Source organism: Macrosteles quadrilineatus, unplaced genomic scaffold (genome assembly GCF_028750875.1).
Source record: "Macrosteles quadrilineatus isolate MER2022 unplaced genomic scaffold, UCM_ALF_1.0 Scaffold_1__1_contigs__length_201487025, whole genome shotgun sequence".
NCBI lineage: Eukaryota > Metazoa > Arthropoda > Insecta > Hemiptera > Cicadellidae > Macrosteles > Macrosteles quadrilineatus.
In genome coordinates, this window is record NW_026542594.1 from 177174512 (window position 1) to 177199392 (window position 24881).

The following is a 24881-nucleotide window of genomic DNA, read 5'->3' on the forward strand; positions in this document are numbered from 1 at the left end:
AATTAACTTTGCTTGCAATATGAGGTGAGATTGTCTTATCATGTCAAGCAAAGTCTTTGTACGTGAAGCTCGTCTTTTGTGCAAACTCTCATTAATCTCACTGGAGTAATGAAAGGCAGATATAGAAGAATAAAGATGGGGCACATTGTCTTCTGTTGCGCTTTTAATAAGTAATGCGGTATATGAAAATATGTTAATAAAATAAGGGAAAATTTCAATTTTTAATTAGGATTTCTACTCGATTGCGTACAATTTTATTGATATGTTAATGGGTTTTTCTTGAGCCTTTATTGATATTTGTTTTAAATGAAATATTAAAGCCATTTTTTTTAATTATAGTGTCCACACTGTGAAAATGAGAAATTACATTATGGTTGTTCCAATAAAATAACACTGAATACAATAAAACTTATTGCGAAACACCTTTTTTGGAGGATACTTTGTAAAATTACCTAAATATAAACTGTGCATCGTTATTGCTCAAAAAACCATATAAAATACGAAAATATAAGAGAAGCATAGATCTACCCAAAGTTTAAATCTTTGAATGAGACAAAAGCGCTAATAATATAGCTTAAACATTTTCTTGACATGTTTAAAGATGTATTAAGATCTATCTTTATTTCTACGCGAGGAACAACCAGACTCACAGGCAAAATACAACAGGTTTATTAATTTTCACTTAAACCATCGGTTAAATATTTAAATATGTTTATACATATATAACTATCTACAATTAATATCCAATAAAACAGGTTTTGGTGATACAGTTTTCGTTTTTATTGGAAAATTTTCATGTTTGTTTTTGACTCGAACCTCAAGCTCAGCAACGTCCCTAAAGGAAGGTAACTAACCACACCACCACCTACACTGTAGGGTCAATTTACTGTAAATTTCAATGTATAGGTCACTAATATACTACAACTTAGGCCGGGGCCACACTCATCTTATCTCGCTGAATTTTTTCCACGGGCGTTACCCGTGGGTTTGAGAGATACATTACGGTATATGGGGCAGGCCACACTAGAGTAAAAACGTCCGTGAACGCGTTTGTCAGTCTCACTGGTTTTACCAGCGAGACTGACAAACGGAATTGCACGTGTATTCTCTACTAACATCCCACGGGCGTTGCACGTAAAACTAGTCGCGGGGCATTGCGGCTTATGGGAGTGAACACACTCATCTTATCTCGCTGAATTTTTTCCACGGACGTTTCTATACTGTACAGTGAGCGTGGAGGGGAGGGGGCGGAACACGGACACGGACGATTTTTATTGCCAGTGTGGCATGCTCTATCAGTCTCACTGGTTTGCCTGAAAAACCTATCTCGTAAGACGAGTGTGGCCACGGTCAAACTGTTTCACGTGCGTCGCACGTGAAAACGGGAAAAACAGTCTCGCTGGTTAAAAATTACAAGTGTGGCCCCGGCCTTACAATCTAGTTATTTCAAAATGGTTTTTATAACTGTGTGTCACTTGTTTTTATGTTTAGTGATCCCTTTGGTAGCAAAGCTTACTTGCATTAGACTAATTCTGATTATTTTACGGTTGAGCCAGGCTTTACATTTTGATATGAACCCGCTTAAATTCAACAACAACGTTGAAAATATGTTTAGTCAAAATATTTTTTAAGGTTATTTATTAAATAAAGCCTTCTGTGACGATTTAAAATGTATTTTGCTTCACCAATTTAAATATTTACTAATAGGCACTAACATTGAAACATTTTAATTTATGTAACCAATTGTTACTTAAATGGCACTTAGGAATAAATCTTAATCCATCAAATATATTTACTAAAATAACCAATATGCATTTTCACCCCCTGCAAACAGAAATAAATAGTTTCTATCCAACCGTACTACATATTATATTGTATATAAAACCATGAAAAGAATGAAAACGCAGTAAGTGCAGAAGAAGAATAAAAGTAACAAGAGGTTACAGGATTTCCGTAAAATTGTAAAAGGTAAAGCCAAGATTAGCCACAACAACCTCACACCTGGCTCTCCAGAGAAGGGATTTGTTGGGTTTATGTTGTTCCTACATAAACACAATAATATTGTTTTGTCATTTAGAAAAGAAAAGGATTGATAAATAAAAATGTCATAGTAACTTATGAACAGTAAATTTTAAGAATATGTAGTCGTTTGTACTCGAGTAACGTAATTCAAAAATAAAATATGTTAGCTTGTTCACATGGACTTCAATCATGTACACGGAAGACTTTGCAAAGGTTAAACCTGTGTAGTGTTAGAGCAGAGTGAGCTGATAAATTTTAAATGGTGCTCTTAGATCGCAAAATCGGAACACCGCTGGCTACTCTTTAAAGTCGGCCATAATTCCATGCTATTGGCTCAATAAACCCCTGTGTGCATCAATAAATAATTCAATAAATCAATTCGAATATAATGAATAAAAGTAAACACTTAGAAACTTCAACACTATTAACAATAACTTAAATCAACAAGACAAATTAATATTTAGTTACATAATATAGACTTTTTTTATAGAATACATATCAATGTATTGGCTGGCTTATAAAATACGGCCTTTATTTTTTAATCTCGTGTTGTTATATACAATTTAATTAACGAATCCACTTGAAATAGATTCAAACGTATGTAGATTTTAAACCATTTTGATGTAATAATATTAGGGCAAATTAACATTACGTCTTAAGCAAACTACCTTCTTCAGTGGGAACTACTTGCTTAATTAGCTTGGAGTGTAACATCCTTGAATGACCCTTGTAAAACGCATTCTTTCTTTTTTTGACCGTTTGACTTGGCAAATCATTTCTTTGAAAATATGCCATATACTTACAACAATGGTATTGAGGTAAATAATCAAATATAAACTAACTACAAGACATAGCTCATAGTGAAGATTATGTTCAAAACTTTAAAACATAAAAGTTTTATCCCATGCATCAATGTTTATGCTACCTGAGAAACAACTTCCTACACGGCTTTGTTATTGTAAACAGTTTATTTTTAGACGCTTCTATAAAAAGAGATATTTTGCAGAGAAAAGTAGTTGATGTTTTTGTATCTCTGGTCACCAGCATTTAAATTGGTGTTTAGGAAAGAGCATTTCTATAAAAAGGATAAACACGTTAAGATGAGTAAACTTTTTTTGGATAACAACAGCCGTATGTTATCTTTGTTCAAGTGTTTTTTTTAAGTAATTTATAAATGTGAACCTTTACTTTCGTTAACCTATTTGACTCTTCTTTCATAGGCCTACTAAGTTTTTATCGTATCACAATAGATACATCATGTCAAGATAAGATTTTTAAAAAGGCACCATACTTACAAACTAACTGTATACTTATAAAATAATAACACATATTGTGCATGTGAATGATTGCAATTTGCATGAGTACGGAACCTTGTTTGTCATTGCTAATGTGTTTATATTCCAAACAAAATTAAATACAGTAACGTGTTCTAAAGTGTTTTTTTGAGTATGTTAAAGTTAATAAGTAAAGTTGTGTATCATTGTGTAAAACAATGTTTTACTTTTTTCGATTGTAAATTCAGGAACTTTAAGAATATTTCTTTTTAATTCAATGTCATGTTGTCAATTTACCCTTTTACTCGAAATATTTAACAAAATAATTACAAAAAGTGTTTGTCACAATGAAAACCGCTTTATAAAGTTGTCTATTGCAAACTGTTTTATTTTTATCATGTTCATGTAAGTAACAAAGCATCAGATAATATTAAACGAGTGTGAGTCCATGGATAGTTTAAGCCAGTTCTTGACCTCAGGTAATAACATTTAATGTAGCATAATCATTTGAAATTATTGATAACTAGCTGTTACCCACGGGCTTCACCTCGTTTCACTTCATAAGTATTAATTGATTGGACTATTGATTTGTTAAGTTAAGCTGAAATAAAAAAAAGAATACAGTAATACAAACAAATTATCACACCAGATTTTAATAGGGTAATAAATTGAAAGAATAACAAACCAATAAGTACAGCTGAGCTATTTTTATCATTAGAATTATGGAAAGTTCCCTTTAGAAAGGAATTACGACCTTAAAGGGCAATTTATGAAATAATGGATAGTTTTTACCAATGTTTCTCGTCATGATGAACATTTTAAGTATATGGTTTATGGAGGTTTGACTTGTAGTTTTCTCAAAAGTTTATGGGTACTTTGGGATTTATATATGAATACAAATGTATCTTGTAAATATAATTATCTAACAATATATCATCATCGTTCTCGGGAAACCGTAAGTGATATATCGGTTCCAGACTATGAACAGTTGTTGTTGATGTAGGAACAGATACTAAAATTATCTATAACGTTATACATTTTGAATACTTTCCTCGAAATGTTATTTTTTGTAGTTGGATTGCTTTTTACTACATTCAGAGTTGGTTATCTGTTTTCGTAAAATCCTTTAGCTTTGATGAACTATAATAGTACCGTGACTTGGGATGGTATTAATTTTCCCATTTAAATAAAAGCTTAACATATTAAAAACCTTTTTTGTAATTCTTCTTAGCTATCTCTTCTCGGCAAACTTAAGTATGTATTGACCTTTAACAGATTTATTAAAACATTTTTATTTATTCTTTGGTTTTTAAAACTCTTTAAATTAAAAGTAGTGGCTGAACATTTGGGTGACAAATGTTTAATGCATCCATATCGTCAGCTATACTGTAATTGTGATATATGTGCATTTAAAACTCGGAAAGAGTAATAGGAGTAAAGTTTGTTGAACTATAGATGATAAAACAATTCGTGACTATGGCTTCGTTTGTAACTGAAATAATCGATGCCTCCACTAATTGCATTTGTCGAATATGTTTTATGAACACGCAAACAGATGGTTGTTTAACAGTAGGTTACGTCGAACTGATTGCTGATAATACTTTATTATGCAAAACAATACTTTAGTTACCCTAGTAAATAATCCTAGCAAAAGTTTTATTAGGAAATAATTGATTACACGCCCTTAATATATCTAAACCTTGGATTGTATAAACACGTCAAGAATGTAAAATATTTAGATAATAAAAAAATATACAAATTAGATTAAATATATTCAGGATTGTGTTATTTATTGTATCAAAATAATATGTTTTTTACCCATAGATATTTATTTTACAAGCACGTAGGGAACAAAATCATTAAAAGCTAACATTGTTTAAAATACAAAATATTACCAGAAAGATTTATCTATGTATATAATGTTTGACAACCTTTTTGTTATCTCTAAATAAAATAAACTTACAAATTACTTGTAGAAAGTTTACTTGACATAGATTAGATTTAATTAACTTGAACGTTCACTTTTACAACCTAGAGCTCGTTTTAGATTCCAAATTGACACAAGCCTCGTGACAATGTTATAACAAGGAAACTCATTTACCAGATAATGAAAGCCATATTTACATTCAACTCCGACTTGATTGTATTGTTTACCTAGAATCTCTATTATTTTACGAATAAAATATGCTGAATAATTGCAGCATTATTAAACAAAGTGTGACATATTTTATTTACAAATAAAAGTTTGTACGATAAAATATCGGGAGTTGGTTGTGGTTAAACAAATGTGTGTAACATTTTTACAAATCATGTAAAATTTATTTGTGTGTACCATAGCTTAGCATATAATGATAGAAATAAAAACTAAAGCGATACAGGATTAAGATTGTGAACTTATATTTGAAAAGCCACTTGAATAAGGTCCATGTAAGGAGGAACTATGCAATTAAAACTAGTAATTTTAACAAATATTCTACATTATTAATTTAAATAAAATTGATTTTCACTTTAGTTACTTAAAAGTGAATCGATTAAAATCAATGTAGTAACATAAAAACCACACAAGATTTTTTATGAGGTACATGTGGTGTTAAGTTCCAATAAGTTGAAAACATTAAATACAATTTAGAAATAACTTATTGGTGGTAGTATCGGTATAGTGTTTGTAGCCGTTATTACAACGTTTCATTGATTGTATCCACAAATTGATTGATGTATGAATCCAAAAAAATCTTATTTGATCTTAAAATATGCCTTTAAATGTCTTTAGTTCTCAAAACATACTAGAACTTATAATAGTGGTAAAACTATTGCTTTCAAGTAATAAAAATAATAGGTAAGACCCCAAACAAGGTTGATTTCCACTGAAATTACATGTTTTGATAGACACGACGAAGAACACACAAACTCAACAGCCAGTCAACATTTACATTCCACAGTTTATAGTCAGTAGCAGAGAACATCTACATTGTGTTGTGGCAAAAACTCTTAAACTGTTTGCTTAAAACCTCTAAAATTGATTTCATTGAGCTAGCTCAGGTGTAGTAATTTTATTTAAAATAAAATAATTATTTTGAGCCGTGTGTACCAAAGGTTCAAGAGGAGTTTTGAGGTATGTTCTAAATATTTTGTTCTCATTTAAACATTCATAATAGTCTCCTAGTCTGGTCCGCTAATTTTCGTGAACAAAATATTTTCGATTTAAAGATACATTTTATAATGTAACAGTTGTAGGCTGTTTAATTACTAGAGTAAATTTCATGGTTAGTATATTAAGATAATTAAAAAAGGTATATTATCGTAACAAACTGAATTTTAATATATTATTATAAAATAAATAATACCTAACACAAATAACTTTTAAATACGAAAACACCTACACCTATCAATTAAAAAAAAATAGAAAAGTCAAATGCAAAAGATTCCAATGAAAAAAATCCAAGATGCAGCTTTGAATTAGATAAAAAGAATAAATAGCGTTGTTGAACCACAAAAGGTTAAATTATATTTAACATTTCCCTCTAAATATAAATACGAAGCTTCTAAAAATTATTATTGGTCACAGTGCAATCTTGTATGAAAAACCCCGTAACTGTAAACATATGAATATAAAAGCAGCATTATCCATAGTGTAATATCTAGTAACTTCAAAACTGGTTGTAGAGATGATCCATTTCAGAAGAAAGCCTGAAGAGCTGACTCGATGTATGTATTCTTTTCACAAACAGAAGGTATTAAGGCACAATGGGGACAGGATGTGGACGGCTAACTCTTTTGTGTGTGTGTGTGTCTGCTGATATGGCGTTTTCCTCTCCATTATGAAACTATGATGATAGATGGATTAGGTTCGTTACAATAAATGTTGGAAGAAAATTATTTTAAGCTATAAACCTTGTTAATATTTTATAATGTGTATAATCTCAAATGATATAGTCACTAGTCAGGGTTGTTTGTTTTTGTTACACTCATAAAACTTTATATTTAGAAAAGTGGCTTTGAAAATGCTCATTTCTGTGATCTGGCATGATAAGAAACCATAAAGGTTTGCCAATAAACTAAACAACAGAGATCGTTGTTAACTCTATGAGTTTTTTTTTTACAAGTAACCATGGGGTTGGTTGCATGGCAGCTGGAACAGCTTATTCTTTACCCTTATTCACAGGTCCTCAGTCTACGTCGAAACCCAGGTCCTTGGTGAGCTATGAGATCCTTTTGACTATTGTAGCCTGTTCTTCCCTTTGATCTCCAGTCCATAGACCAAATGATCTCATACGCATACCTTGTAGGGCTGGGCAAATTAATATTGCGTGGAAGGCTGTTTTTCCTCCCCACATTTCCTACATAAGAGGATTTCAACTTGAATTCCCATTTTGTGTAGATGTCCGCGGAATACCCACTGGCCGCTGATGAAGCCAACCACCTTCCATTCCACAGCGTCTTCCTAAACAACCCAAGGGGATCTGCCACTATTGCACCGGTAGGTGCTTGCAGCATTCTCTTTGAGTGTATGTTGCCTTCTGTCATTGATAGTTTAATCCAAACCGATGAATAAGACTGGGTAATTTCAATTATTTACAAAAGATAAAAATTTGCATAGCTAACTGTATACTATAAAGATTAGAGAAAAGAAGCTGGTCATAAAAAATCTAACACCGTTGCATTTTAAGTTTCTTACTTACTTGTTACTTGTTGTGGATCTCTACAGCTCGCGCCGTCTCTCCGCTCCCAGCTTCCAAAGCTGTCTATCGGCACAGTCGCCGATCTCAAGGCCTCTCGTCGCCATTGCCTCCTGAATCCCCATCCGCCAACTGCGCCTGGGTTGTCCTCTCTTTTTCCTCCAAGGTGGAACCCAGTTTATAACCTGCCGTGGGAGCCGACCCTCCTCCATCCGATTTATATGGCCGAACCAGACCAACTGTTTTCTTTGAACCTCATCTATTATGTCTTTTCCACGTCCATTTCTCTTCTAATATCTTCGTTCCTCACCCTGTCCAATCTTGTCTTCCTAAGTTTAATTTTAAGTTCTTTTTTTATTTATAAGCCTAGTAATAATATAGTCGTACCTAGACTAATTTAATTGGAAAGGGGAATCTATGTTGATCCAACCGTTTTATAAATTATATTTACATACTTTTTTAATGAGCGATATCGAAAGAAGCGTTTACTACTGCAATAATGCACTTACTTTTAAATCTATAGATGTCAACAAATGTTTACAACATTTCCAGATTTATATAGTTGTCTATGCGTATAAGAAAATAGACAAGTTATGGTAGGTCTTTCAGTATATTTGGATGACATGGATGACAAACTTTAAAGTAGGGCCTAAACGTGTAGGTTTCACCAGGGTGTAAGACCCAAACTCAATTGCTTGTGAACGCTTTAACTCTGTGACATTGTTCTCAGACTGTTTTAACTGCTGCAAGTATAACCTTTTAATCCACTATATCATACATATTCTTACTTCAGTGCAAGATATTAACATTTTGTTTTACTACTAGATTAATAAAAATGATTTAAGAAGAGATGATTCAATATTTTATAGTATGACATATTTGTTATTTTGTAAAACACGATTCTCAATTTCCGAAAGTGGACGGAGAATATTGTCCTAAAACTAAAAAAGACAAAAAATAATATATATATATATATATATATATATATATATATATATATATGTTTGAATTCACAGCTGTTTGAAGTCAACTTGCACTGACATCCAGCACTTCGGCGTCAAATCGTGACGCCGAAAGCATGACGCCGAAATGCTGCACTTTGAGTTATTTTCACAGCACTTTGAAGTCAGACTCCGAAAGTCTGTGACGCCAAAATGCTTTGTGTCTCGTGACTTCAAAATGCCATAGCACTTCGGAGTCAGGGTATATAACTTTTGTCTTAATTTAATCGTTAAAGTGGTTTTTATAAAAGTTAGTTTTATCACAGTTAGTTTTACTTCGTTTATTCCACTGACACCATACTTTTACACTAAGTTTTGTGTGATTCAAAATTTTATATCCAGACCTGGTTTTGTGAAGCTACAAGTAGGCTTTGCAATCGTAATTTTATACATAAGGTATAAAGAATTTTTTTTTGTTTACGACATTTTGAGTTTTGGGAGCGAGCTGGTCTAGTGGTTAGAGCGCGGGACTCTGGTCTCTGAGGCCCTGGGTTCATATCCCACCAAATCACCAATGGATTTGATGTAAGTAATGTGTTTGATGTAAGTGTATTGCCGCAATCCCTAGGTCCAATCTGAAGAATTTTGAAAAGCAATTCGGGGTTCGTTCCTAGCGTACTTGAAAAAAAAATCGAGTTTTAGTTTTGGCTAGAATTGTTTGTTTAGGCCCCCTTATTAAAGAAATGGGCTTCCAGGTTTTGTCTGTGAGTGTGTGTGCGTGTGTTTGTTTTTGTGTATATAGAACTTTAGATAACACAAGATAATTTCTAATAGTTATCATAAGCGCCCCACAAAGACAAATACAAAGTCATTTTTAAGTCATTTTATTAAGTCATTTTTTTAAATTTGTTGATTTCGTTGTTTCAATCTGATTTGCGGATGCATTTACACGACGTCCAATAATATAAGTCAATGTCATGACGTCCAAAATACAATTATTTTCTCTGCAATCTGCTGTCAAGATTGCCAACCTTATTCTGTATTAATTGTATCATGTATATTTTAGTTATTTTCTTTAAATCAATAATATTCATATAAATATAAGAATGTGTTTCAAAATATTATAAACACAGTTACAGCTTTTTAAAGTAATCGTCCTTTGGTTTTGTAATGTATGTGCAAAATGTACGTTTGCAGTATTACGGTGTCATCGATCTATCAGTTACTGATGTAAAAGTCCGAGGTATTTTGTATGGGTTTCTTTTGAATTATCAATCAAATTGAGATATTTCTATTATGAAAATGTATTTCCTAGTACTGTATTTATATTACTAACGCAATTAGTTAATCTATATATTAATATGAAAGCAGTTTTATTTTCACAGTTATAACTCGATAACGGGTTGACGGATTTTAACGTTTGAGGTGTCAAATTAAAGGTATTTTCACGTAGATGTGCAAATACGTCTCGGAAAATTAAGAAAGGGCATCCCTTAAGTACAGTTAAGGCCAAAAGTTAAGGAATGGCAGCGCTATCTGTTGGCATTGTATAAAACTCAATTCCCTTTGTTTACAACTAAACATATGAACGTAGTTTGAAATGATTTTTAAGGTTAACCACAGACCGCAGGGCTTATTACTTCCAGAGCAAAGCCGGAATTTATACTTTTATTTAAACATCTGTTAAATAAGTCTGGATCATAAATTAATAGTTTCTTAGCAAGACTTTGTTAATTGTTTGTAATAGTTTAATTTATTTACCATACGTTGTATTTTACTGAATTATCGAGTTGTTTTGCTTACAGTTCGGTGTGATGAAATGGATGTTTGAAAGTGATTACAGTATTTACAGTGCAGTTACCCGTTATATTACCATATCATGTAATTTACAAAATTCTGTTGTAGTGTTTTCTGTTTTTTGATTAACCATAGTATTTTATCAAAATTTAAAATTAAATGCCACCAGTAAGACGAAGAACTTTGAGTAGCTGGAGGAAATTTGAACGTGGCCGCTTGCATCAATCACCTAATGGAACATTTTAAGGTTACAGAGTTGCAGTACCACCGTGGTGATACATCTAACCTAGGAAAAATTAACGTTAAATGATAACATTTTGGTGGCTTACATTTTAAGAAAAAAAAAAGACTGGCCGAGACAGTTCAATTGTTACTCTTTGTTGCGATAAATGAGAGAACCGTGTACCTTATCTGCGGTATTCACCACACTTTCAGGAACTTATTGGAAACTCCCAATCTGAAAACAGAGCTCTGAGGTTTAGATCTAGAAATTATTTGAAAAAATAAATCGTCAATTCAATTCCGTCTTTGCCATGGTCAGCTCTGAAGCTCATTCATATGAGAGGATCACCCAGGGGATCTACAATTTCAAGATCCATGACAGGTTTTACCTCCGAGTAGGTAATCTAATTCCTTAAGAAGGTCATCCTGAACACACACAGATGTATAATAAGGACGATGTTGGCTCTGGAACCCAACAGCGCATGAAACACAATTCAAAGAAAGAATGCAATGAAAAAAATATGCGGGAAAAAGGGTCACATTGCCAACCCATTTGCCCAATCTTTCAAAAATGTGACAGAAAAATGTGTAGGGACGATAGCTCCAAGGAGTCAAGTGAGATCCTTATGTAGGTACATGATAAGACACAAAAGAAGTGACTTTCCTCACTACCAATGGTGCTACCTGTATAGATGATGCAGCTATTGAAAGCTGAAAACAGAGCACCACCTGGCCGAATAAATCTTAGTTTCTTTTTTCATAATCTAATGTTAAACGCGAATCTGTTCTAGATCCGTCGTTAGATCCACTTGCTAACCCTCTAATTTTCCCAACCGGACACTTTGGTTGGGGCCCCTAATTTAAACAAGACAAAAACAGAACCTATCGTAGAAATAATTTAACAATGCTATAGTACGTGCCATACTGGTTGGCGTCAAGAGAGGAATTTAGCTTGCTACATTAGGTCATGTTTTGTTAAATGACATGACCAATGCATGTAATTGTTATTTTGGTTAAATAAAAGACTTATTGACTTATAGGTCTGAAAAACTCACTTTAAAGTGTGTGGTTGACATTTACGTTCTCATATGGCTACGTCAGCTTATGGCTTCTATGCATTTTGGGGGTTTTGTAAGTGCAATGCATTTCTTGTGAAATAATTCATTTAGGACTATATTCAGAATATTTTAAAAAAAAAACATCTGAGCCCTCATAAACTTAAAGTCATGCAAAACTTACTGCTTACTTAAAGTAAGCGTGTGTGTTTCAATACTAGTTAGAAGAAAACAATTAATGACAACCTACATTAAATTAAATTAGAATTGCCTATACATGATAAAGAAGTCAAATAAAAATAGCAAGCATATCCTCAAAGTGCTGCGTAATGTTTTTCTCAAAACCCAATATGTCATAATTAAAGCAATGCTTATTTATTCTATTGTTATTAACGATTGTAAAACTATCAGCATCTGATTCAAAAGTACACGGGAATTTCTAAGTATTACTTAGAATATTAGAACAATAATATGATTTTAGCATTTTTATTTTACACCGACATCAATTGGCTCTAAATAACTTAAGAAATTGAAAGTATTTGGTGTCGTTGGTTGCAATATAAGCTATAATTGTCTATAATTTATTTTCCATGATCATGTTCTACGAAATAAATCAATGACGTCAATGTGATGCGTACAACTATGGGGAACTAACAGCATTTTGGCGTCATAATTGCACTGTGGTTTCAAAGTGCTGCGAACGTTTTTGAAAAGTTGCAGCTATTTGGCGTCATTGATCGATTTACTTAGGTGATTGGGATTTGATCGTAAGCAATGTGTCATCCACTCCATTACAAAACTTTCTCGTGCTATTTACCATTTTACAAATCCTATACTCTAAAATAAGCATGTTGACGGGCAAAGTTTTTTCGTTCTAGGATATTTGATTTTTTGTTTAAAATAGTGTATTTGGCCACGAAAAAACTATTGGAGTTGGTCACAAGGCTGGGAAAATCCAGTTACCGTCCTACACTGCTCATGTTATTGTCAATGTCTTTTTGTAGCTGTAGTTAACCAAATCAATTGTTTAAACAGGTAACATATTGTCCATGGATCATGCTCTACCAAATAAATGACTGACTTATCTGTGATGCGTACAATTAAAGAAGACTTAGAGCATTTTGGCGTCATAAGCATTCACATATTTCCTAGTGTTGGAAAATTATTGAAATTTTACAGCATATTAGCGTTATTAATGCTACCCTCCTCTATTAGCTGTGCACAATATTAAAAATCTCAGAGATTTTGTGTTATTTGTTTAAATTTTTTACCTATACTCATTTTTTTCCTATAAATCATTCAATAAATCTATAAATGTATGTCTATGGTTGATATGCCATGATAAAACTAAATACAACTGATGACTTTAATGTGCTGCGTAAAATTTAATAAACTTACAGCGATTTGACGTCGTCAATGCACTCTGTTTTCAAAGTGCTGCGTAAATTGTTGAAATCTTACAGCATTTTGGCGTCATAATTTCACTCTGTATATTATACACATTTTTTTATGCATACATTAATTTTTAAGTGTTGCGGGAAATTATGGAAATTTTAGAGCATATTAGCGTTGTTATTGGTACCTTCCATTATTAGTTATGTGATTATTGTTAACTTCCTCTATTAGCTGCGTACAATATTAAAATGTCAGCATTTTAGTGTCATTAGTTTTAAATTATAACCTATACTTATTTGTTTTTACTATAAATCATTCAATAAATCTCTAAATGTATGTCAATGGTTGATATTCTATGAAAAAAACGAAATACAACAACTGACTTTATTGTACTGTGTAAAATTCAATAAACTTACAGTACTTTGGCGTCGTCAATGCACACTGATTTTGGATTGCTGTGTGAATTTTAGAGAAATCTTATAGCATTTTGGCGTCATAATTGCACTCTAAATATTATACACTTTGTGCATGCAAATTCGGTAATTTCTAAGTGTTGCGGAAAACTATAGAAATCTTACAGCATATCAGCGTCATTGTATTTTGCCAGCTTATGTGGCATTTTCAGTGTTATTTTTGAGTTATCTTCTTATCACGAACACTATGGTCTATAATTACAAAATATAAACGCCACATATCCAACTTTGAGCTGACCGATCAACCCAGCCACAATAGTCTTGACTGACTGCGCTTGTGTAAATATGATTATCCTCTAGACTCCTTAAGAAATTGATAATCTACCGACTTTAATATAACTGACTGAAATTTTCAAAACTCCTGAATAGTGTTATGTATTATTTTCTAAGTCCATTTAACCAATACTAAAAGTGTCATGCAGTTTCAAACGAAATCTCAAACCAAAGAGGCAAAGCAAATATTTTGATTTTAACTGATTCATTAAGTCAAATAGATCAACACATGTTTCCATCATAAACAATCTAATTATAACCAGCTCTTTACAAAGTTAATAGTTTAATTTAAAAAGTTGCAGCTTGCTACAAAGTATACACCTGTTTAAATGTAAAAAAATTGTTCTCCATAAGGATAGCCTACAAACCTTATAGTACAGGTAAAATTATACTAAAAAACCAGTAGAAAACATAAAAATTAGTCCATTCATGAAACTTTCAGGAAAAGTATTAATTGCCATTATGTATTGGAATCTGAAGAGTCCCTAGTGATTGTGGGGGTGGAAGTAGCATTTTATGGGGTTTTAAGTTTATGGGGGTAGTGATTTTGAGAAAATTTTTATTTATGGGATCCAAGCAAGTGGGGTGTCGTTTTCTATATTTCTTAAGATGCAGAATCGAAAAAGAACACAATAAAAGCAATAAAACCGACAGTTTATCAGAAAAAGACTAATTTATTAATGAAAAACTAAATACGACAAATTAGTTAAGGTAAAATAATCCAGTTAATTAATATCAATCACCTATTACAAAATTGATCATGAGTCTGTGTCACATGTTACAGTTGTAAGGGAAAATTAACCAAGACACTGGTAGTTACGACTCTTTAACCATCACGAGTCATATTGTTCATCAGCTACTGATGCATCATCACCTTCCATGGAATCGTGAGGGTCATCCTGCAGCTTAGGGTGAAGATAATATATAAGACCAAGTATGTAAAAAGGCCTAGACCCGAATTTTTAAGGACCTTGGTCACCCGTAATGACGTCATCAACATGGCGCTCGTAAAAGGATGCTGGGTCGCCATGAATTGGTTATTATACCAAAATGCCTGAACCGATTTTAATTAAATTTGGCATACAGGTGCTTAAATGCTATATCTAATCCCAGTTTGTTAATGGTCGAGTTTGGTTAGGTCATTTCAAAATGGCGGCCGTTAATAATTAAAATAATTAATAATTGTTTAATATGTTTTGTTTTTTCAACTCTCTCCAGAAATCTGCAGCGATATTTCATTTTCCTTGCAATCACAGGTCGTGATGCCATCTCTGCATTTCATGGAATAGGCAAAATACCCCCACCGCAGCAAACCTGCAGATTAAGTGAGTTTCCATTTGCCTGATTTGATTTTCAATTAAATCTATTTTCTTAGGTGAGTTTTACCTGTACTATTAAAGACCACTGGGGCAGAGCCCTGATAGATTTTTTTAAAGCTTCGAATTGCGTATCAATTGCTTTAAGTTGAACCTTAGTCAATTCATGAGCTCTTGCGGATTGTAGTTTTTGAAATATAGCCATCAGTGACTGAATCAGTCATTCGTCCAGTAAGTAAGTACATGGCAATTACTTTCTTTATGTATTCTCGTTAGTTTCAAAACATGTGTATGTGTTTGTAGTATATATGAAAAACACTGATCTCTATAAGTTTTCCATTAAATGATGGAAAATTGGAGCATTTTATGTCGCAAATTTGAGGTTATATAAGCTTCCATTGCTTCCATCATTTATTGTATACTTATAAATGTATGTCTTTGGATCATATTGCATGAAACAAACAAAACAAAAAATACTGACTTCAATGTGCTGCGTGATACTATAGAAAACAAACAGCATTTTGGCGTCATCATTGCATTTTGAATCTGAAGTGCTGTGTAAATTTCAGAAATGTTGCAGAGCTTCAGCGTCATGGATATAGAATTAGGAAAAGATTACAACTTAAACAATGTTTTATGTTTTCCATTATAAATCACGTGCTTTAATTTCCAAACATACGTCTCTATACTGAAAAAAAAATATTTCTAAGTTTAGTGTAAAGTTATGAAAACTAATTTCTGAGTGATGCCTATATTCATAGAACAATTAATTACAGTATGTCAGCTGATCATTGCATTCTGACCTATATTAGGTGCATAAAATACAGGGTCATCGAAAAAGGTGTCCGTGATTTCAAAGCTTAATAAAAAAGGTCCTATATATAGTAAAATATTCAGAGATGCATTAAAGCATGCATGAACTCATAAACTTTTACCTTAATCTTAAATATTTATAACGTAACCCCATTAAAACAATTGTTGTAAATTCACGAGATGGCTTAAAAACGTACCGAAACCTAGATCGCATAGATCGACTTATTTTGAACTGGGGACTAAAGGTATTTAAACCATTACAATAGTTCTTATTTAATAAAATAGGATATAAAATGGATGGACTACTTTCCTTCTCAGGCTTCATTCATTACTTTATTTTCGACTTAAGAGTCAATATATAACACGATGGATTTGTTGTCTAAATTTTTATGTTATTTTGCGGCACGTTTAGCCGCTCGGGTTCACTAGTATTCAATAAACTTCTAAATGTATATTCACCATATTTTATAAAACAAAATAAATGCAAATACAGTACTGAATTCTATGTGCTGTGCAAAATAAAAAAACCTACAACATTTTGGTGTAATCATTACACTCTCGTTTCAAAGTGCTGGGTACATTGTTCAAATGTTGCAGCATTTCGGCATCATGGAAAGATGCATTAGGAATCAAAGATTATTACTTAAGCTATGTTTTTATCTTTTCCATTATAAATTATGCTCCTTTATTTCTAAACGTATGTCTGTATATGGAAAAACTAATGTTTAAGTTTTGCGTGGAATTAGAAAAAAGTACAGCATATTGATATCATCAGTGCATTCTGATCTCAAATAGCTACTTAAAGCCTTAAAAGTTGCAGCATTTCAGTGTTATAGTTATATTCTATATGAGCTATTATTATCTGTTTAACTATAAACAACTCTACAAATGGTATCTATAAAGTATTCCCAAAATTTTGATTCTTTTTAACTGTAAATAATATTAACTGGATTACATTCCACGAAACAAAATAATATAAAAAAAAACCTAATTCATCTGATGAATGAATGTGATGAAACCTACAACATTTTAGCTTCATTTTTCAATGTGTTGAGTAAATTGTTGAGAATTGCAGATTGTTGTTGTTAGGCCTATTTATACGTTTTTAACATTTTTATTAATATTATTAATCACACGGGGACATTTACAAAAACCCTAATGTACAGTTACAACTCAAGACAAATGCTCTTTATTGTGCCTAGAACAACAAATAAATATTCTAAAAGAACAGGGAATATTTGGTTCCATTCATGTTATAGTTTACCGATACAGCTGAGGAATATATGTTACTGTAGAGTTTTAAAGTTAAAGCCTTGACTATGTTAAGGTTAAAGAATTTATATCTAGATCTGATTTTAAATTTAATGTGTTTCGTTCCCTTTATATTTGTTGTTAACTGCTTCAAATGTTTATTATTGTTACTTTACCATAGCTTAATAATTTTTTTAAATTCGTTTATTACTGTTACCTTATTCATTGCTTATCAATAATTGTTCATATCTGACTACTTTAAATTATATGATTGGTTTGTTCTTTAATTTGGTATATTATTGTATTCTGTTTAATGGTACTATAAGTGTTCAATGTATTTTACTTACAGAAGAACAAGGGAAGCATAAGACTGATTGAAAAAGAAAAGACCGATTGAATAAAAAAGCACTGTGAAATAAAAATTTATAATAAATGCTACCAATAAGCCATTATAAGCTTTTGTAGCTAAATTGTATAAGTTTTGTAATTTTGTATTTTCGGAAACAAATAAGTAAATAAATAATACTTTTACAGGAAGAAAACATACACATCATTAGAAATACGGATTCGGAACGTGAAAGAGACTAATAAACTTAATTATAAAGATAATATTGCAAACATTCTTTGGGAATAAGTAGATCTAAACTTAGTGTAGCATTGCAATGAAATTTAGTGGTTACAAACGAAAGTACAATCTGTCATAGAAGATATGGGTTGCGGTAGTGACTGTTAAGTCCTTAAGTCAAATGTAACATAAAATAGATTTTGAAAATTGGTTTATTGTTAGGTAAGTTTAGGGTAGTAAAGGCTAAAAATAACGTACGTTACTCGTCAAAAATGTGTTTACCGTACTTGTATCACACCCTCGACTTCGACTTACGCAGGAACGACCACACTTGTCCTAGTAAGCACTGACTTTCCGTACTAGTAACGTAATATACTATTTCACCATCTCATCAGTTATTACATTAACGAACAATAAAATAGTAATAAGGATTATCTTTCTGTTTAAAGCCTTTATGAGTCGTGCGGAAGTTATATCATTTTCTAATTTATTCTATACTTTGTAATCTCAAAACTAACATTCCTTAAGCAAGGAAAGTCACCTAATCTATTGGCATTACTCATGACAAAAAAAAATTAAAAGGTAATATAAAGGTACGTTACCTAATCATGGTCGCATCATGGGTAAAACACTTTTATCATGGAATTGATTGGAATGACGGATACGTCCCATACAATGAAATAAAGAACGTTTTTAATAAGATTTTAGAAGACTATGACTCTATTTACGTCAAAGGGTCGGAAAAAGTAACTGTTATTAAAGGTATTTTGACAGACAAGAATAAACATGTTTTTGATTTAGACACAATCTTTTGCCCTCGAATAAACGAATGAAAAAAAAGTTTTAGAAAATGCTTTTATCACATACAAAAAACAGATCAATTTGCAAGTGAAAATGTCCGATTGCTTCTAAACTGGTATACGGGTAACGTTTTAAAAAAGTCCACACTTTTGCAAACTGAAGAAGGTGTCATAAGAAAAATTGGTGAAATAATTGGTAAATTCAATAAACGTGATGAATGTGGAAATTTATCATTATCGAATCTGCACATACCGGAAATATCATATCTCCCAAAGGAGTACATAGTCCATCACGTGTCACTGCCCGACCTCCAGTATGTGTGGGACTTTCTTCCGAGCTGCACGAAGAATAAACTGAGGGATCTCATCTATTGTACCGGTCACAATAATAAGCCTAAAGACGTGGACCACATCGACGGACCACCACCGAAGAAGGAGCATTGCCAACTATGTATGCAGCAGAACTAGAACTTTTCATCTCCGGAGATTCCCATATCACTCAACATTTTAATGGGATATTTGACACAAGAGTAAATCTAAATCGCTTCATCAAATATCCAAGTTCGTATATTTTTAATACTGGAAATCGTTGGGTTGCAGTATGTATTAACCAATTTCATCATGGGGAATATGTTGATAGCTACGGCCTACGTCCTCCTTACAAGATCTTTCTGTTTCTTGAACACTTTTGTACAAAATGGGATTGTAACCATGTGAGAGTGCAAAGTGAATGTTCCATTATTTCTGGTATACTTGAAACACCGTTCATCAAATCAAGAAACTGTTGACTTCATTTACAAACTCACCCACCATACCGAAGAAGATAAATACATTCATATTGACAACTGGTTTTTAAATAGTTTTGGTAGTTCAAAAATAAATTCTGTAAAACTTGCTATAGAAAAAATGAAATTGTTATATTATAGAATGGAAAATAGGACAATGTGGAAATAAGGGTAGCCTAAAATTTAATTTAATTTTAATTTTATTTCTCTTTTACATTTTATACATCTCTATTCTTAAGTTAACATAAGTTAGTATTTTAATACATTTTCATAATTTTTCAACAAGACTTCAAACTAGAAGGTTCCCCTAACTTGCAAATTTGAAAATGAAAATATTAAAACAAAAACAGAAAATTAATATTGAAAGTTTTGATTGGAAACATGCATCTTCCAGACGGAGGCATAGTAATCTTCTCCCTAACTCTATTAGGTGTATAATAGCAGGGGCATCATCCTGTGGTAAAACTGCAGTATTATCAAAGCTGGTTACTGACCCAAACGGGTTAAGGTTTGAAAATATTTGCATCTATTCAAAATCATTATATCAGCCAAAATATGAATTTTTAGAAAATGTTTTCAATAAAGTTAAAGGCGTTGGTTATTACAAATATTCAGAAAACGAAGAAGTAATTAAACCATGTGATGCTAAGAAAAACTCAATATTTGATGACATAATATGTGATAAGCAAAACAACGTAAGCGCTTTTTTTAGTATCATAAAGATGTTGACTGTTTTTATCTTGCCAATCATACACCCGAGTACCAAAACAGTCAATAACAGATAATGCGAATATGTTAATTATTTTTAAGCAGGATAGTAACCTCCTCAAACATATTTTTAACAATCGTGTTAACCCAGACATGACATTTGAAAATTTTCTAAAAATGTGTCAAAATTATTGGAAAGAAAAATACGGCTTTCTTGTTATCGATAAGGAGAATGATTTGAAAAATGGGAGGTATCGTAATGGTTTTGATAAATTCATTATAACTGAATAAAAGTGGGAATATTAAACAGTTTACATTCATCTCTAGATGAGTATGGACATCAAGAAGGAGTTAATTAAAACCAGCAATGCGGTTAGAAAAAAATATTTAGCTTAAAAAAGAGGTACTATCGATGATGAGGAAATATATAAAAAGAAATTCAAACCAATTTTTGAGCCAATTACAGAAATTGTGAAAAATATTAAAGAAAAAAATGAAAAAAGAAAAATGAGAAAAATATTTTTTAAAACAAAAAAGTATGACAGTGAAACTGAACATTTGTTTCCACTGGAAAACCAAGAAGAGTGTGATAAGGAAAGTTTAGCTCACAGTGTTGAACAAATGTCAGAGGAATCGGAGTCTGAAAGTGAAAGTGGTGAATCATTTAATAATTATTTAGAAAAATCTATTGAGAATGTAAAAAACGAGATGGATCATGCATATGGAGTCTATTTAGGAAAAGATGGTGAATGGATGATTGGTAAAAGTAAAATCGGATATTCGCCATCGGATAATATTATAAAAATTAATAACTCAAGTTTTAAACCTACTAAAGGATTGTTAGAATTGATGTTTAAGAAGAAACCGAATAAATCACTTGTCACGAAAAATGATTTGGAGTCTTATAAAGAAATCCTGCTGCTCACATATTATATGCTCACTTAGTCAAATACACCGATGGTGAGAGGATTCAAGCGACAAATTCATTTAAATATAGAAATTATATAAAAAGCTTATTTAAAAGAGGAAGTGGTTTAAAAACACCATACATAAAACTTGATAGTTATCCATGCGCTCCAGACTATGTCCATTATAATGATGTCAATGAAATATTAGAAAGATCGCGAATACTAAAAGCATCCGAGGCGGCTGGTAATAACAGTCATAATAACGAAATAGTAAATATTATTTCAGAACTTAAGGATAGTGTAGTTATATATTAAGTAAGATGGGTGTTAAGGAAGATATTGCAAATAAGCTACACAAACAAGTGAGAAAAAACTTTATAAGACGTAAAGTAGTTGTAAAGGGATATGATAATCATTGGCAATGTGATTTAATTGATATGACTAAATATGCTAAATTTAACAAAGGTTTAAAATACATCCTTACGATAATTTATGTATTTTCTAAATATGACTGGTCAAAACCATTAAAAACCAAAACAGGAAAGGGAATTACTTTAGCTATGGAAGAGGTTTTTAAACAGGGTAGATTTCCAAAAAATATTCAGTCTGACTTGGGGACTGAATCTTATAATGATATTTTCAAAAAATTAATAATAAAGTATTAGATAAATCATTATTCTACATTTAGCAGTTTAAAAGCTAGTATGATTGAGAGGATTAACCGCACTTTAAAGAATATCATGTGGAAAACATTTACAATAAATGGTAATAACAACTGGATCAATATACTTCAAACATTGATGAAGTTCTACAAATACAAAAAAAAACAAAAAAAAAACACTCTACCATCAAAAAAAAGCGTGAAAGTGAATTACTTCAAACAGTTTACTCGTACAATCGGTCAAAACCTAAAAGCAAACAAATATTTGATATTGATGATTTTGTACGAATAAGCAAGTACAAAAGTGAATTTGAAAAGGGGTATACTCCAAACTATTCAACTGAAATATTCTGCATCATTCAAGTGCAACCAACAGATCCCATCACTTACAAACTTGTGGATGCTGAAAATCAGCCAATATCTGGAGGATTCTATCAAGAGGAGTTAACAAAGGTGAAACATATTGATACATACCTGGTTGAAAAAGTCATCAAGAACAAAGACAATAGGCCTAACGTTCTCCTAAACTGGTTAGGCTTTCCATCAAGTAAAAACTCATGGATAAGTAAAGATTATGTTATTTAAATTTAAAAATTGTAATACAATTTTTAATAAATAAATGGTACTTTTATACTTGTAAAAGTTTGTTTTTACTAGCACCCATATATTCTTTTATCATAAGCAATATATTGTATATTAATAAAAAATAAACTATATTAATTTACTCACCTTTATGTATTGTGGAATCAAATCAAAAGTGTGTATAATATACAGAGAGCAATTATGACTCCAAAATGCTGTAAGATTTGTAAAATTTACGCAGCACTTCGAAATCAGAGAGCATATACGACGCCAAAGCGCTGTAAGTTTATTTAATTTTATGCAGCACATTGAAGTCAGCAGTTGTATTTAGTTTTTTCGTAGAATATGAACCTTAGACATATGTTTATAGATTTATTGAACGATTTTATTAAAAACAAGTAGGTATAGGTAATAAATTAAGACTAATGACAGCAAAATGCTTAGATTTTTAATTTGGCGAGAAGCTAATAGAGTAAGGCAACAATAATAACGCTAATATGTTGTTGAATTTCTATAATTTCCCGCAAAACTTAGAAATTAATGTGGGTATAAGAAAAGTGTGTATAATATACAGAGAGCAATTATGACTCCAAAATGCTGTAAGATTTGTAAAATTTACGCAGCACTTCGAAATCAGAGAGCATTGACGACGCCAAAGTGCTGTAAGTTTATTGAATTTTACGCAGCACATTGAAGTCAGCAGTTGTATTTAATTTTTTTCGTAAAATATGAACCATAGACATACATTTATAGATTTTTTTAATGATTTAATAATAAAATCAAATCAAATAAATATATGTGATAAGTTTAAACTAATGACACCAACATGTTGAGATTTTTAATATTGCATGAAGCTAATAGAGAAAGACAGCAATAATAATGTTAATATGCTGTAAAATTTCTATAACTTCCCGCAACACATAGAAATTAGTGTGTGCATAAAAAATTGTGCATAATATACAGAGAGCAATTATGACTCCAAAATGCTGGAAGATTTGTAAAATTTACGCAGCACATCGAAATCAGAGAGCATTGACGACGCCAAAGTGCTGTAAGTTTATTGAATTTTACGCAGCACATTGAAGTCAGCAGTTGTATTTAATTTTTTTCGTAAAATATGAACCATAGACATACATTTATAGATTTTTTGAATGATTTAATAATAAAATCAAATCAAATAAATATATGTGATAAGTTTAAACTAATGACACCAACATGTTGAGATTTTTAATATTGCATGAAGCTAATAGAGAAAGACAGCAATAATAATGTTAATATGCTGTAAAATTTCTATAACTTCCCGCAACACATAGAAATTAGTGTGTGCATAAAAAATTGTGCATAATATACAGAGAGCAATTATGACTCCAAAATGCTGGAAGATTTGTAAAATTTACGCAGCACTTCGAAATCAGAGAGCATTGACGACGCCAAAGTGCTGTAAGTTTATTGAATTTTACGCAGCGCATTGAAGTCAGCAGTTGTATTAAATTTTTTTCGTAGAATATGAACCATAGACATACATTTATAGATTTTTTGAATGATTTAATAATAAAATAAAATCAAATAAATATATGTGATAAGTTTAAACTAATGATACCAACATGTTGAGATTTTTAATATTGCATGAAGCTAATAGAGGAAGACAGCAATAATAATGTTAGTATGCTGTAAAATTTCTATAATTTCCCGCAACACATAGAAATTAGTGTGTGCATAAAAAATTGTGTATAATATACAGAGAGCAATTATGACTCCAAAATGCTGTAAGATTTGTAAAATTTACGCAGCACTTCGAAATCGGAGAGCATTGACGGCGCCGAAGTGCTGTAAGTTTATTGAATTTTATGCAGCACATTGAAGTCAGCAGTTGTATTTAGTTTATTCGTAGAATATGAACCATAGACATACGTTCATAGATTTATTGAACGATTTTATTAAAAACAAGTAGGAAATAAATTAAAAACAATAGGTAATAAATTAAGACTAATGACAGCAAAATGCTTAGAATTTTAATATGGCACGAAGCTAATAGAGTAAGACAGCAATAATAACGCTAATACGCTGTTAAATTTCTTTAATTTTCCACAACACTTAAACAATTAGTGTGTGCATAAGAAACGTGTGTATAATATACAGAGAGCAATTATGACTCCAAAATGCTGCAAGATTTGTAAAATTTACGCAGCACATTGAAGTCAGCAGTTGTATTTAATTTTTTCGTAGAATATGAACCATAGACATACATTTATAGATTTGCTAGCTGTACCCGCGGGCTTTGCCCCGTTTAACTTCATAAGTATTCGCATGGCTCATTCACGTCCTGGTTGAAGTTCGTTCGCTATGCTCACTCACCTTTAGGTT